The following is a 15,519-nucleotide window of genomic DNA, read 5'->3' on the forward strand; positions in this document are numbered from 1 at the left end:
ATAATTTTTGAAAAATTATTTACTTCAAACTCTGGAATCCCTGGCTTCCTTCAAAAAAGAATAAGAATTAAAGTACAAACATTTCCCCTAATACTTCAGAGGCATACTCTTCTCTACATGACCTTGGACACTGAGGAGAGTAGGCTCAATTTATCTCAGTTCCAACATAGCATAGATGCCTCGAAGCAGACGGCAGGTTCTCCAATACTTTCATGAGGGGAGACAACCTTAGTGGCACTCTGCATTCATACCAGGTGCCCATTAGTCAGAGTTGAGAATTTAACTGTGCCTTTTCATTGTGGTTGGTAGCATTCTTGGAATGCTCTTCTTCATTTCTACCTCCTGGCTTCTTTCAAGTCTCAGCTAAAATTCCATCTTCTTCAAGAGACCTTTCTCAGACCCCCCTCAATACTAAGGCCTTCCCTCGGATATATATATATATATATGAATATAAGTCATATAAGTCCCTTGGAGGCAAGAACTACTTTTAACTTTCTTTTTCTCCTCAGAGCTTTGGCACAGTGCCTATCACATAGTAGATACTATTATCTGTTAAAATGCTCCTTGACTAGATTAATTTGATTTAATCTGCCACTGACCTGTGTTCCCTTGGGCTTCCCCACAGAGGTTCTGATAGTCAGCCGTGGCTATCTACTAGTGTCTTTAACAATACTGGTCCATGCTCTAAGCCTTGGGTTCAGTGCTGATCAGTTCAAATTCAGTAAGATTCACAAATTGCCCTTTAGAGACAATCTCCCTCTCCTGGGAATTCAAGTCAGAGAAGGGAGCAATTGCCCCAACTTCACTCCAGAAGAAACATGATGGTTGGGAGCATACCGAGTTCCCATAGTTATTCCCCTCACAACTACTTTGCCCTTTCTCTCTCTGCCATTTATTCACATTATATAAAGAAAGTAGTGACCACTAACTCCTTATGATTGGTCAATGTTGTATAAGATAAAGGGGAAAGTGGGCATTCTGGGAAAAGCAGAAATACATTGAGTCTCCTTTTCAAGCAGCTAGCACAAGGTCAGATAGATGAAATTTTTAAAAAAGGAATGAGAGAGAGAGAATATTAAAATATTTATGAAGTGTTCACTATGTGCCAGTGCTGGAGAAGTAGCAAAGCACAAAAAATAGATTAGATTAGATAAATAGATTAGAAATATTTAGGGAATTTCATTGGATGAAGAAAGATTCCTTCCAGAGCCTAGGAGATAAGCCTAAATTTTGTAATCATTCCCTGAAATTCATATATACATGGGAGGCAAACCCCCTTGTTAAAAAAATTACATTTGTAACCCCATGGCCTAGTCCAGTGTCCGGCATACAGAAGATAGTTAATCAGTTCTTATTTACTGATTGAGTACATGACTACATAGGTGGTAGGTTGGTGAAAAAGTGGTTTGGGTCCTGGACCTGAAGTCAGGAAGAATTGAGTTCAAATCTAGTCTTAGACACATATTAGCTGTGTGAGCTGGGCAAGTCACTTTAACCTCCATTTGCCTCCATTTCCTCATCTATAAAATGGAAGTAATAATAGCACCTTCCTCCTAGTGCTGTGAGGATAAAATTAAATATTTGTAAAGCACTCAGCACCATCCCTGGCATGTAGTAGGTGCTAGATAATTAACTATAATAATTATACATACTCCAGACTAGTAGCCATTTCTCAACCTCAATTTAGAATATTCTAGTATCTCTGCATTCACAAGAGCTTTCCCTCATTCCTAGAATCCACTTTCTCTTTGTCTTTGCTTTTTGAAAACTTTGTCTTTCTTTAAGACCCAATTCAGTCTCCACCTCCCCATGAAAGCATCTCTGATCACCTTTGATTAAAAATGCTCTCTTCCTCCTCTAGTTTTCTTAGATCAATTCATCTGGACTCTACCTTTGGGGTAGTCAGTCAACGAGCATCCAATGTCTATGCCAGGTACTACAGTAATCACATGGTTTACAAAGAAAGGTAAACATATAATTCTTGACTTCAAGGTGTGATAATGAGATTAAATCTACCCTGCCCTTACTTAGACTTAACAAAGATGTAAACACCACCATTTGATTCACAAGTGGGGGAGGTCCCTAACCCATGTGTGTTAGAATGGGTAACGAATCAGAATCAACTGACTGTCCCAGGCATAGGAAGTGACACATAAGTGACCCCTTTAAAAAGAGAGTTGAGTGCGTCAAGGGTCTTCTGGTTTTGTGAAGGGGATCTAAGGGAGCTCTGGTGGTTCATGACTGAGGCTGTTCCACATGGTGAGTGTTAAGACTGAATCTTCCTGAACTTCTCTTAAGGAACTTTCCTTTCAAAGAGACTCTGTGACTAAATCTTTGCTTCATACACTGCCTCCCAGGCCTTTGGGCCTCTGGCCCTGGGTCAAGGCTTGACCTTTTCCAATTAAGGACTAGTTAAATCTGCCTGGTTTGAGCCAGGGGCTGGAGCAAATTACTCAGTGTGTTAGATCACTTATCCTATCTTATTCTCTAATTTTCTTACTTTCTCTCTCTCTTCTTAATTAAAAATAAGCTTCCATAAAAGTAAATTTTGACTTGAGATTATTCTTCATTGAGGATTGATAATTGTTCAATCCTCTGGCAACCAATCTTTAATATATTCAACCCTCAAACTCCTTTTTTCCCATTACATTGGGCAATAAATAGCCTTGGATCTATACCCAGATCCAGATTCAGGCTACTTGAAAGCCTACTCTCAGTTTTCTGGTCCTTGCCTATGCTCAGGAAGGGAAATAGAAAGATAAGAGACAGCTGAGAATTCTCTTCTCCAGGCCTTTCAGGCAAGCATAGGCAGCCTCCCTGTACTTAGCAACTCTTAGATGGGGAAGGAATCCCTTCCTATGCCTTTCCTTCTGTGAAAGAAAGTTCTTTACTCTATTGTCTACCCTGTGTTAACACTAACTTAAGTACCTTACTAGAGACTGAAGACAGGATTAATTTTCCTTTGTCTACCTTTTAAATTGAATCAACAAAAGATCAGAACACCCTATTAGTGCTAGGTGAGAAGCCAGCAAGATACTTGGAGAGCTCCACCTTTTTTTAACCCAGTCAGAAACGTGCTAATTCTTTTAAAAAGTTCACAAAAAAGAGTTCACACCCTCAGAAACTGTTCAACCCAGAATCTGTGAACCCTTTGATGAGTATTCACCCCTTCAGAAGGTGAGAACTGGTTCCCACAAACACTGCCCCCTGGGCAGTGCTAGACAATTTGTGTGGCTAGACAATGTAATTGGCCCCTGTGAAGAGGGGAGGAGACAAAAAGCCACTATAAAAGGCCCTGAATTTCTGGGGCTAGAAGAAGGAAGTCAGCTTCAAGAAAGAGTTGGACTTCAAGAGGGAAGTCAGCTTCAAGAAGGTTGGCTCAAGGAAGAAAGTCAGCCTCAGGAATCACCTTCAGCTTGAGTCATTATCTTGACCTGCCTCTTCAAGGGAACTTGGGTGAGTGGATAGCTGGCTTTCCATTCCTGTCTTCTGGAGAGAGTTTAATTCCTTTTGAAGGTCCACAAGTCCTGGCTGAGTTGAGCACCAGAGCAATATTTAGTTAGATAGGCTAATGTCTTCTCTACCCTTTTGTAATTTCTCTGCTTTCACTCTTTCTACCTCTTTTGTAAATAAAAGCTGTTAAAGTCATCTGGACTTTGAGCAATAATACTTTGAATTGGAAACCACCACTATTATTTATAATTTTCATATATTTCAGTCAAACCATTAATTTTTAACCCTTACACTTCCACTTACTATATCTATTGTTGTTGTTTGTCCTTTGTTTTAGAAGAGGACCAGTGATATCACTAGGTGATGAAGTGACTTGCCAGTGAATTGGATTTTAGTGAGGCAGAGTTACACAAAGTTGTTAGCCTCACAATTTCTTTTAGAGCCTTCAAATTCCAGAAACCAAAAAAAAAAAAAAAATGTCAAGTCAACTGGTGATGATTCAGGATACAGTGGATGACCTTAGCATCTTTGATGTTTAACCAAACTCTGAGCACTCCACAGTGCTTCAACCACCTGGCCATTGGAACAAATCATTCTCATCTACCCATTCCACCTGAGGAAGTCTTCACATGTGTGGGATAGACCCCCTCCTAATTCACTGAAGAGCTTAAGGCCTGGGGGCAGCTGGTTGGCTCAGGGGATTGAGAGCCAGGCCTAGAGACAGAAGGTTCTAGGTTCAAAACTGGCCTCAGACACTTCTAGCTGGGTGACCCTGGACAAGTCACTTAACTCCCATTGCCTAGCCCTGGTTGCTCTTCTGCCTTGGAACCAATACACGGTATTGATTCCAAGATGTGTAAAAAATAAAATGAACATAAAATAACTTTTAAAATGTTATGTTTTTGTAAGGTTTATTAGTAATCACTAGAAGGAATAAAAAGGTAATAAAATAAAACCATGTGCCCATGGCTAATCTACCTGCTCCCTGCATTCCTAGCTCCAAGCCTCCATCAGAAGGAAGAGTCCCTAGCAACACCAGACACCTCAGTTTTATCCCCCTGTCTATGTCAGCGCATAATGACAGGAAGCTCTTGGGAAATATAGTTCAAAGGCCCAAAATTTCCAGTAACACATTCACCCCTGAGATCCGAGGAAGACTGGCCTCTCCAATGGATCTTGTAAATATAGCCAACTTTTAAATTACAGTAATTTGGGGATAAAAAGAAAAGAGGACAAAACCAATGATCCCATGATTACTAGGCATGTTGACAAAAAGCCAATTAGGGGGCAGCCTCCTTCAGCATAAGAGTGTACATTCAAAACAAATGCTTTCAACCCCCACAGTTCAATTCACTGCACTCCAAAGTTCATTCTGGATCTTCTTGATGCAGTGTAGGGTTCTCTGTAGGCATCTTCATGGTGTCTTCTTCAAATAGTTTGCTTTCTATATATGAGGAGGTAGCAAGTTTCTTATCCTAAAATTACTTTCAAAAGAATTTAAACTTTGCATTATGTGATAATAATACCTTCCCCTCTGAGGAGAATAATAACACATTCCCCCCTGAGGAGGATAATGACAAACACCAAGATCAGATAAGGATACATAGTTGAGTTATGGGGGTGTGTGAATCAATTAACAAATGAGATTAAAAACATCAAAAAATCCAAATAAAGAGAAAAAATAACTTGTGGATGAAATATAAAATGTCAAAGTCTTATGTGTAAAAATGTAAATAAAGAAAAAACAAAACTATGGCAGGTCCATGAATCAGGACCCAATTAAAGTGATTTAAGCAATTTTGCACTTACCCAATCAGTAGCCAGGACTACAGAAAACTTGCCACAGTATGAAAGACAGAAAAGAGACTAGATTATAGGAGTCAGAATGGCAGCCAAAGTGAGATGCTTGATGGGGTTCAGGGAAGTCCAGCCTCTGACATATGTCAAAACAGCTGCAACCTCAAATCCCAAACAAGTTCAATTCCTCTTGTCTTGGCTTAAAATTACATCAATCCCACTGGATTTGGTTTGGTCTCTTTGATCTTGTGCTTGATTGGCACTATATTTCTGCTTCTTTGGCACTATGTAATGGCTCTTTTTATATTCCTTCTTCTAGAATCAGACAGAATTATTAAGCAAAGTCCCATAATTTTTTTTAAAACAATCAATGGCATTATTCTATAGTTTAAAGGTTTTGAGATATGCATTAATATTATAGCAAATATGTTTTTTAACTTTTTACTGAAAAATAAAAAAAAATTAATATTGATAATGTGTTCAAGTACAAAAATGAGAGAAAAAAGAAACTCAAATACTGTATTGCACATACAAGGGAAAAGAATAATAAAAAAGAATGTTTTAAAAATCAAAATATATAGCTTATAATCAGTGACACACTGTGTCAGCCAAGGAGAGCTAGAACACAAAGGCTTCTCACCCAAAAATGAGATCCATTTCTTTTATTTTTTTTTAAACCCTTAACTTCTATGTATTGGCTCCTAGGTGGAAGAGTGGTAAGGGTGGGCAATAGGGGTCAAGTGACTTGCCCAGGGTCACAAAGCTGGGAAGTGTCTGAGGCCAGATTTGAACTCAGGACTCCCTGTCTCTAGGTCTGACTCTCAATCCACTGTGATCCATTTCTTTTAAACTTGGCCATGATCCACTTTGTGAGTGCAAATGATTTTCACAAAATAACAGATTTATAAAAACAGTAATATAGTAGACAATACACATATAAAGTACCAAAATTCTCAAAATTCACAATAGCCCAGTTATTGACAATAGCAAACAAACCCATTATTAAATAGGATTCACATGAGTATATATATACATATATATCTCCACTTGCTATGTGTTATTTAAAAAAACAACCTATAGACTGATAGACACTTGTCACAAGTTATAAAGGTGTAACAATTTTTTCAACCTTGGTAAAGATATTTTTACTGTTGATGAAGTCCTTTTTGGGGTCTAAAACATCAGCAAGAACTCTAGATTGTTCTGGTGGAAGTAAATTAAACTGAAGAGTTAAAACATCATGCATGCAGGAGCTCCTTTATTGGCTTCCTGCTTTATATGAAAATTCTGGTAGGAACTTCTATTTGGTTCTCTACCACTACAACATTTATATATATATATATATATATATATATTAAAAGTGAAATTTGGGAGATGCCATCTAAAAGTATATATATTTTCTATGGACACGTGGAAATTATCAAACTACATTTCCCGTGGTCCAACGGGTTTCCGTTTCCGGTTCTTTGGGCATGGGGACGCCTACGTCTCCACATAGAGAACAGTTTAAATCTCCTGGGTTGGGGGGAGTGGCCTCTTGGCCAGCAGACTCAGGAAGAGACGCGAGGTAATAATGGCTGGAGCGGCAGTTTTGAATTCTTACAAGCGCGTGGTCTAATGACTTTATATATCAGCATGGCTTTAATTAAAATACTAATTTATATATTTATACCAGCCTTTATTATTTTTTATCCTTATTTTATATATATATATGTGTATATATATATATAATTCCTTCAGAAGCTACTAGATATGTAAATTTATTTCTAAGACCCCTTAAAATCAATTGAGATATTTAGCTCACTAAATCTCTAAAGGTTGTTAATACAGGTTGTAACCAGTTTGATGGAGTCCATCCACCATATATGTGACAATTAATAAAGGCAAAAAAAGGGACAAAAGACTATTAAGGCAACATGTGATCTTGTGAAAGGGTTTGTGTAAGTTGATTCTGAACTTTTACAATGATATTTGCTTTAGTACAGTCATGGGGAGGTACAAATAAAATCATGTAACCGAATTTATCTAATAGCCAAAAAGAGTAGCTTAAAATGATTTAGTATAAAAAAAAAAGATATTGATCAGATTAACATATGAACTTTAAAGAACAAAATTAAATTGTAAAGCAAACAATCAGCAAAGTAAAATAAGATACAGAGACTTTTATAAAACAATTGTGTCTGAAAAGGCTTAAAATCCACCTCCACTCTTTAAAATTTATTCCCTATCCATTTAGGTTCCTTTTGTCAGAGCTCTTGGATCTCCCATAGTGAGGGAGAATTCCTCACTGAACATAGTGTGGAGGAATCCCAAACTGGAAATATTTTATAGTCTGAGCAGGCCCAAATGGCCAGGGTGAGTAGGGAGATGAATCTCTCCTCTGAATCTCAGGATCATTCAAGCTAATCGCAAAGACCAGTGCACTCTGGAATAGTAGGAAGAAAAAGTCCTAAGACTGGGAGCTGTTTGAAATAGGTAATGCACTGCTCTTTCATAGAGTGAGCCATGCTTGCAAATCTACTTCCTATTTGGAAGAGTAACCTTTTTTCCCCTTCCCCCTTGGGATAAAACACTAGGGGTGCCATGTGATACCCCTGCTACGTGGACAGGGAGTTAGAGTTAGAAGCTCTCCTCAGGTAAAATCCCTTTAGGAGGCTAATTATTGCCTAAGAGAAACACACCCAGGCTTCCAAGGCAAGCAGCAAGCACTGAGCAAGCACTCAGCTGTTCACAATGAAAAAAAGAGGGGTTTATACTTTCCAAGCCTCCAGAGATTGGCTCCAATCATCCGCAACAGCAGCTCCAGAAACAGGAATGGCAAAGATCCTCCAGCAGGGTCTGGGATGGTGGAGGCAGTGGTGGGGCAGTGGTGGCAGTATCAGGAACAGAAGTGGCTAAAACATGTGGCTGGGAGTTAGCAGCAGGAGTCTGGATCAGCAGCAAAAAGGATAGGCAAAAGAAGTGGCTTTTCCCTTTAGGCCAAGAGCTCTCAGAAAAAACACTCAAACAAAAGCAGCCAGGTGGCCAGGGAAAATGGGAAAAAGAGAAAATGCAAAAACAAAATCACAAAAATGGTAGGAGCAAGGCAGCAGCTCTGGAGAGAGTTTGGAGTTCTCTCAGAGTTCTTGGGGGAAGGGGGGAAAGTGAAAAGCCATGGCAGGAGAAAAACGGCTTTGCAAAATTTATCTTAAAAAATTGAGAATTCTTTCTCCAACTTCAGTGATTGCCATCATTGTAAAAAAAATAAAATGAATATAAAATAATAAGTTTAAAAATATTGTGTTTTTGTAAGGTTTATTAGTAATCACTAGAAGTAAAGGGATAAATAAGTAACAAAATAAAACCCACGTGCCATGGTTAATTTGCCTGTTTAAACAGCCTAAGTTCCCTGTTCCAAGCTGCCATTGGAAGAAAGAGCCCCTAGCCATACCAGACCCATCAATTTTGTCCCCCTGTCTACATCAGTGTGTAAGAACAGGAAGCCAGTGGGCTCTTATAAGAATGAAGAGAGCCTCTGCCAAAACTGTAATAATAAATCAGAGCCTGTAACCAATGAATGTTAGATGGGAGAGAGAGAGTCTATGAGGTGAGACTCTTCTAGCTCTTCCCTTGTGCCTAATATACACTGGGAGACTTTGAGGGGGTGTAACCCCGAAACTGGGCAACCTGGATGGCCGTGTTGCCCCACAGGAGTTAGGGACAAGGCTTCCCTATAAGATGAGGTATGGGATACCCTAATCCAATTCTGAATGAGGACAGGGTTCACACAAGCCTCCCCCAGGTCAGTCAACTTCACAGTGGGTGGTCCCGCTTCAAGATGGAGGCACCAAGCTGTGATTTCCCTCCCCCTTGTTGTCTCTCAGGCACTCTAGAATGATATCTGTCTAATGAATGGATTTTATTATTCGCAATTTAGAGGTTGAGGAAAAGGGTGAAGGGCAGAGGGATTTTGGGGTGCCCTTTTTTCTATTTCTATGGGGTCTGTCACTCAGGTGGGAACCTTTGGGGTTCCCACGCCTAAGTGTCTCCTGCCCCTTCTCCTTCTGTTTCTGTTTCTATCCTTCCCTATAATTGCAAGTTAGACTGGAAAGGGTCTCTCAGCAAGGTTGGATAATGGGGGATGGAGCCTAAGAAATTGCTCTCAAAATGGAGTCCAAACACTTAGCTTACTCTATAATTGAAGTCTTTCTGGGTGAGAAGTGATGGAATGCCTTTGACTAGGAAATCCTGGTTTCAGTGTCCAAAGAAAGATCCTCAGGAAGCCCTCAGGACTGGATTTGAGCTGAGATGTTCCCCTCCTCCCACTCTCAGTCCTCTGCTTAGAAGTCCTTCTCCTTTCCTTCCTCCTCCAGAGAATTACCCAGAATTCCCTCTGGTCTTAACTGTCACCAACTGTCACCAACTGTCAGCCACTCCTTCTTTGGCTCCTTTTTGTCCCATCCCCCTTGCACAAATCCCATCCTTACACTCTTGGGAAATGTAGTTCAAAGGCCCAAAATTTCCAGTGACACAGGTGGAAGGTAAAGGCTTAAAAAAAAATTTAAGGTAAAGAGCCCAAAAAACATGACTTGAAACTGAAGGTTACCATCCAGGGTTCAAGAGAAAGGATAAAGGTGTGGGGCAAGACATCTGTTGGGATTAGGCTACAAGTTTGGGGGTTTCTAGATTCCACACAGACAGGGCTTACTTTTATAGGCCAGCACAAAGGACGGCTCCTTCTAAAAATGTCTGTCCTATCAAGAGTCCCACAATTTTGGAACCGGCCTAACACTTAATCTGAAGGTATATTTTCTCTTCTTTAACAAGGTGGAAATTTGGAACATCTAAGATTACAGCTATTGAACTGAACCAGCAACAGATCAGGCCTGCTTACAGGATCCATAATAAAGACTTGTTGAATTGAGATGAATTACAGAAAGTTGCATTTTACCTAGGTAAAAACACTGAATTGCCTGGGCTAAAATAACTCATTAAAAAGGTTAGAGGAAGGGAAGGACTAGAGAAAAAGAACACTTAGAGGAATGAACTGGTCCTTAAACACCTTGGAATGAAACTGTAGAAGAGAAGGAAAGGGAAGGAATAAGCATTGATTAAGTCTCTTTTTTCCCATTCTTTACCAGTATTATCTCATTTGATTCTCCTCATAGGTGTCTTCCACACCAAATAGTGTCAATGGAGAAATCAATGGACCTGAATTCTGAACACTTGGCAACTCTAGATGAATAACTTATTTGCAAAGTGATTAAGACAGGTTATTTAATGTCTTCAGGCCTTGATTTCCCCATCTGCAAAATGGAGATAAATAATATGTAAAAGGTAACTATGAGATTCAAATGAGATAAAATTTGTAAATTGCTTCATAGCCTTACAAAAGGATTATAAATAGGAGCTCTGGTATTTTTGCTGCTTTTTTTTTTTTTTTTTGCCTTTTGGTAGAAAATGCCTGTGTTTTAATTTTACCTAACCAGAGCCAGGGAACTCTGCCCTATTCATATTTTTAAATTAATTTTAAAAATTAGTTTAAATGTGTTGACTTGGAATCTAGAAGCCCCCAAACTTGTACCCTAGAAAGATTTAATAAACCCCAGTTTGCTTGGCTTGAAGGTGAAAGCCCTAGGTTTGACCTTGTCACATGAGAGACTTTCCTTTAGGGAAAGTCCAATTGTGCTTGTCTCAGACTAACAATGGGCTTTAAAGGAGTGTAGGGATGGCTAATCCCATCAGATATTAAGTATCTCTTTTGTACCAGGGTTTCTCCCCTTAGGCCAAAGTCCTTTACCAAGGTGGCCCAGCCCTTGGCTGTGTCTTTCCCTTTCTTGTCCATTGTAAAGCATCAGCCACTCACTGTTATTCCGGTCTGGAACTCCTCATTTTCCTTTGTTACCATTGTAAAGCCAATCAACTATCCCTCTCATCCTTAGTCCCCATAGAAAGGTATTTAAGTTTCCCACCTTTAATGGCTCTTCAGAGTTGTCTATCTATCGTGGTTGGCTTTCTCAGGGGTCAGGGACCAGAGCAACCAGAGTTCAATCCTTAGACTCTGCATAGGCATGTGGCATGCAGCTCTGTGTAGAGGCCTAACTCAGCACTGTAACCCCTTTCCTTAATTAAAGAGTGGCTTTTCTGACTATTTAATAGTCCTGTGGGTTTTTTCCAGTTAACAAATGCTTGTGTTTCAGATATGCTTCTTGAACCCTCCTTTTTGACTGATTTCTTTTTAGAAATGTATTACTAGAGGGAAGCTAGATGGCTCAGGAGATAGAGAGCCAGGTCTAGAGCCTGAAGGTCCTGGGTTCAAATGTGGCCTCAGATATTTCTTAGCTGTATGACCCTGGGCAAGTCACTTAACCTCTATTGCCTAGCCCTTACTACTCTTCTACCTTGGAACTAATGCATAGTATTGATCCCAAGATGGAAAGTAAGGGTTTAAAAAAATAAATGTATTACTATCATTTATTTTTATATTACCTTTATTCCTAACTATGCCTTTCCAGCTTCTTCTACCCATTGAGTCATACTTTGTGGCAGAGCATTAAAAAAAAAAAAGAGGAAAAAAGCATTTAATAAAAACAATTAATAAATCAACTAGGTCTTAGTTGTTACCCAGCTGTTGCCCACCATATACAACCCTCCTAAACATAGAGATGGACAGGTAGGTGGTACAATGGATAGAGCACTACAGCTAGAGTCAGGAAAATTCAACTCATAAGTTCAAATTAAGGTATAAACAAAGCTTCCCAAACTTTGCCAAGAAGGGAGAGAGATGCCTTTGCTCAACTCTTTTCAGGGCCAAGACTGGTCATCATAATTCCACAGTATTCCATTTCCATTTCTGTCCTTTCCATTTCCACAACCATTCTATATTGTTTTCCTAGACCTCTTTAATCACACAGGTAGTAAGTAGCTGGGTCAGGATTCAAACTTGACTCTAAGCCTAGCATTTCTCTGGCTAAACCAAGGTGCAGGTTTCTAATTTATGCCCCTCCAGCTATGGCTTAAAAACCTCTTCTCTCTTTGTTTAAAGCTCTTCCTGCTTTTTATCTAATCTTTGATGCCAGCTACCACCTCAGCAACTTGATTATCTTGTCTAGACAAGCTGGAGAGCTCCCTGAGGGCTGAGACTGGGTCTCCTGGTGTGTGGGAGGTCCCAGGAGAGGCAGGGCAACCAGAAGCTTCTTTATAAACTGGGGGCCTCAGCTGGGGAACAGAAGTGGAAGATCTATCTCAGCTAGGAAAGATGGGAGAGAGGAATCTCCAAAATAAGTCTGGGTGTACCTTTTGGAATAATAACCACTATTTATGCAGTCATTTTTAAAGTTTGCAAGGCACTTTTTATGTGCATGAACTTATTTGATTCTGACAATAACCCTGTGAGATGGGTGCTTTTATTAACTCCATTTTACAGATCAGGAAACAGAAAGGTTAAGTAACTTGCCCAAGGTCACATAGCTAGTGCGTTGGGTTATATTCAAACTCAGTACTTTCTGACTCTAGGTACAGCACTACTACCATTGCCCCACTTACCTACCTAGGGAAGAAAGGCATAAGGAGCTGCTAGCCTGTCTTCTCAATATTTTAATAACCAGCATTAGGAGAGCGAGGTGGCTCAAAAGATAGAGAACCAGGCCTCAAGATTGGAGGTCCTGGGTTCAAATCTCAAACACTTCCTAACTGTGTGACCCTGGGCAAATCCCAACCCTGATTACCCAGCCCTTACCATTCTTCTGCCTTGGAACTGATATTTAGTATTGATCCTAAGACAGAAGGTAGGGGTTTGAAAAATAATAATAACTTGTATTTAGAGAGCACTTTGAAGTTTGCAGAGAACTTTATATGTTAATTCATTTGATTCTCAGAGGAACCCTGAGAGATGGGTTCTCTTGAGGACACCTATTTTACAGAAGATGATTTCTGTAGTTTCTTAGAGGAGTCAGCTCCCTACCCACCCCCTCCTGCTGTGAAAAGAAAATTCTTGGTACTCTGTCTGTTCTGAGTTCACACTTATGAAAAGGGAATCTTTTGTTCTCTTTGCCTAGTTGGAGTTAAAGCTTTGGTAAACAACAACTTAAGTACCCCTACTTAGTACCTCACTAGATTGTGAGGACAGGATTAGCTCTCCTTTGTCTACTTTTGAATTAATCAACAAAAGTAATACACCCATACTTAACCTTAAGTAGGTGTAACCCAGGTGCTAACTGGGTAATAACTCAGTAACATGCAATCCAAACTAGGTGACAACTCAGAAATGCATGAATCCTAGGAGGAGAGTGAACACCTTTAGAGGTGAGAAGTCACAGACACTGCCTCTGGACAGGAGATGGACAATTTGGAAACTGTGATTGGCCCCTGTGAAAAGGGTCAGGAACAGGAAACCACCATAAAAGTCACGAAATCCCTGAGCAGTGAGTCTGGTGAACTTGAGTCTGGTGGAGAGTGTCTCCTGGAGATAATCTTTGAGGGAACTTCACTGGAGACTGCAGCTTGGATCATGGCATCAACTTGGATTCTGATTCATTGGGTAAGTGAAAAGGGATGACTCCTTTCCTAGTTTCCTAAGAGACTAGCTTCCATCTTGAAGGAGGCCTTCTAGTTACTCACTACTGGTCCTCTTGGCTAAGGACTAGTATAGGTATTTTCTCTAACCTCTCTCACATTTCCCTACTTTATTGTTTCCATTCTATTTTGTAAATAAACTTCTGACTTGAGATATAATAACTCTGGTGACCACGTTATTTCATATAATTTAAGTCCAACTACTAAATTTAACCTTTACACTGCCAAGAGGAAGAGTCCTCCCAAACCGCCCCCCCCCATCCCAACCCACACATTCTTCCCAGCTGTTACCCACCATATACAACCCCCCTAAACATAGAGATGGACAGGTAGAGGGAGCAATGGATAGAGAACTACACCTAGAGTCAGGAAAACTCAACTCATGAGTTCAAATCCAGCCTCAGGTGATCCTGGGCAAGTCACTTAACCCTATTAACCTTAGCTCCTTACCTGTAAAATGAGCTAGAGAAGGAAATGGCAAACTAGTTTAGTACTCCTGCCAAGAAAACCCTAAATGGGGTCATGGAGGGTTTAGGCTTAGCTGAAAACAAACACAGAGAGGTACACTCCTGACACAAATAACTCCCCCTAATACACATGACTCATTCATACAGATACTTTCTCCTAGTCCCATGCAGAAGCCCATACATTCTCAAACCACAGATGCTTGCACCTTAGACACAGAGACATACATCCCACCCCCATCCTTTTCAGATGTAGTTTAGTTTAACTTGTTCTAGCTGTGACACCATTGGGGAGAATCAATCTGTTAAAAGGAGCAAAAACACAAAACTATTAAATAGTCATAAAAACCACTTTTTAGTTAGGGAAAGGGGTTCAGTGCTAAATTAGGCCTCCACACAGAGCTGTGCTACACACCCATGAAGAGTCCCTGAGACTCTGGCTGCTCTGGTCTATGTTATTTAGAATTACTGGGATTCTATTTGGAAGTATTGAGCCTCAAGATATGTAGTGTTTGACAAACTTCCTGTGGACATGTGGTGGACCTTGGAACTACATTTCCCATTATCCAATGGGTTTCCAGTTTCTGACGTGATAACATCAGGCAATGGGAACCAATGTATAGTGCAGCTTAAATTCGGAGGTCGGGCTTGAGATGATCTCTTTGGCTACCTGAGCGGGCTCGCTGGTGTATGAGACAGACAAGATGGAAGGAGATTGATACTGGTGGGCATTTTGAATAGATCTTAGCCAGGCACATTGTCGATTTATCTCTATCAGCATGGCTTTAATTAAAATACTATTTTCCCTTATAATATCAGCCTTCACCTTTTTTAAAAATAACAGTTCACTGACCCCTGGGAGAACCAACCATGCTAGATTAACAGCTTCCAGGAACAAAAGAATTTGGGGGACCTACATACCATTTGGGGGATCCAGGATCACACAGCTAGGAAGTATCTGAGGTCAGATTTGAACCTCAGATCTCCTGTCTCTAGGTCTGGTTCTCAATTAACTGAGCCACCTAGTTGCCCCTGAGGGCATATTGATTTATTAAGCAATACATAGCAATTGCCCAATAAACCAGGACCAGACCTCTTCCGCTCAGGGCTCGACCTGGAATGCAGAGGGAGATAGATTCTTATACATTAAAAATAATCAAATAAGACTAATTAATTAAAAGGATACAATACAACATTAGGTAATCTAATTTCTAATTGGATGAAAGATTAGGGACTTTCCAAGATGGGGGAA

Source organism: Gracilinanus agilis, chromosome 3 (genome assembly GCF_016433145.1).
Source record: "Gracilinanus agilis isolate LMUSP501 chromosome 3, AgileGrace, whole genome shotgun sequence".
Lineage (NCBI taxonomy): Eukaryota > Metazoa > Chordata > Mammalia > Didelphimorphia > Didelphidae > Gracilinanus > Gracilinanus agilis.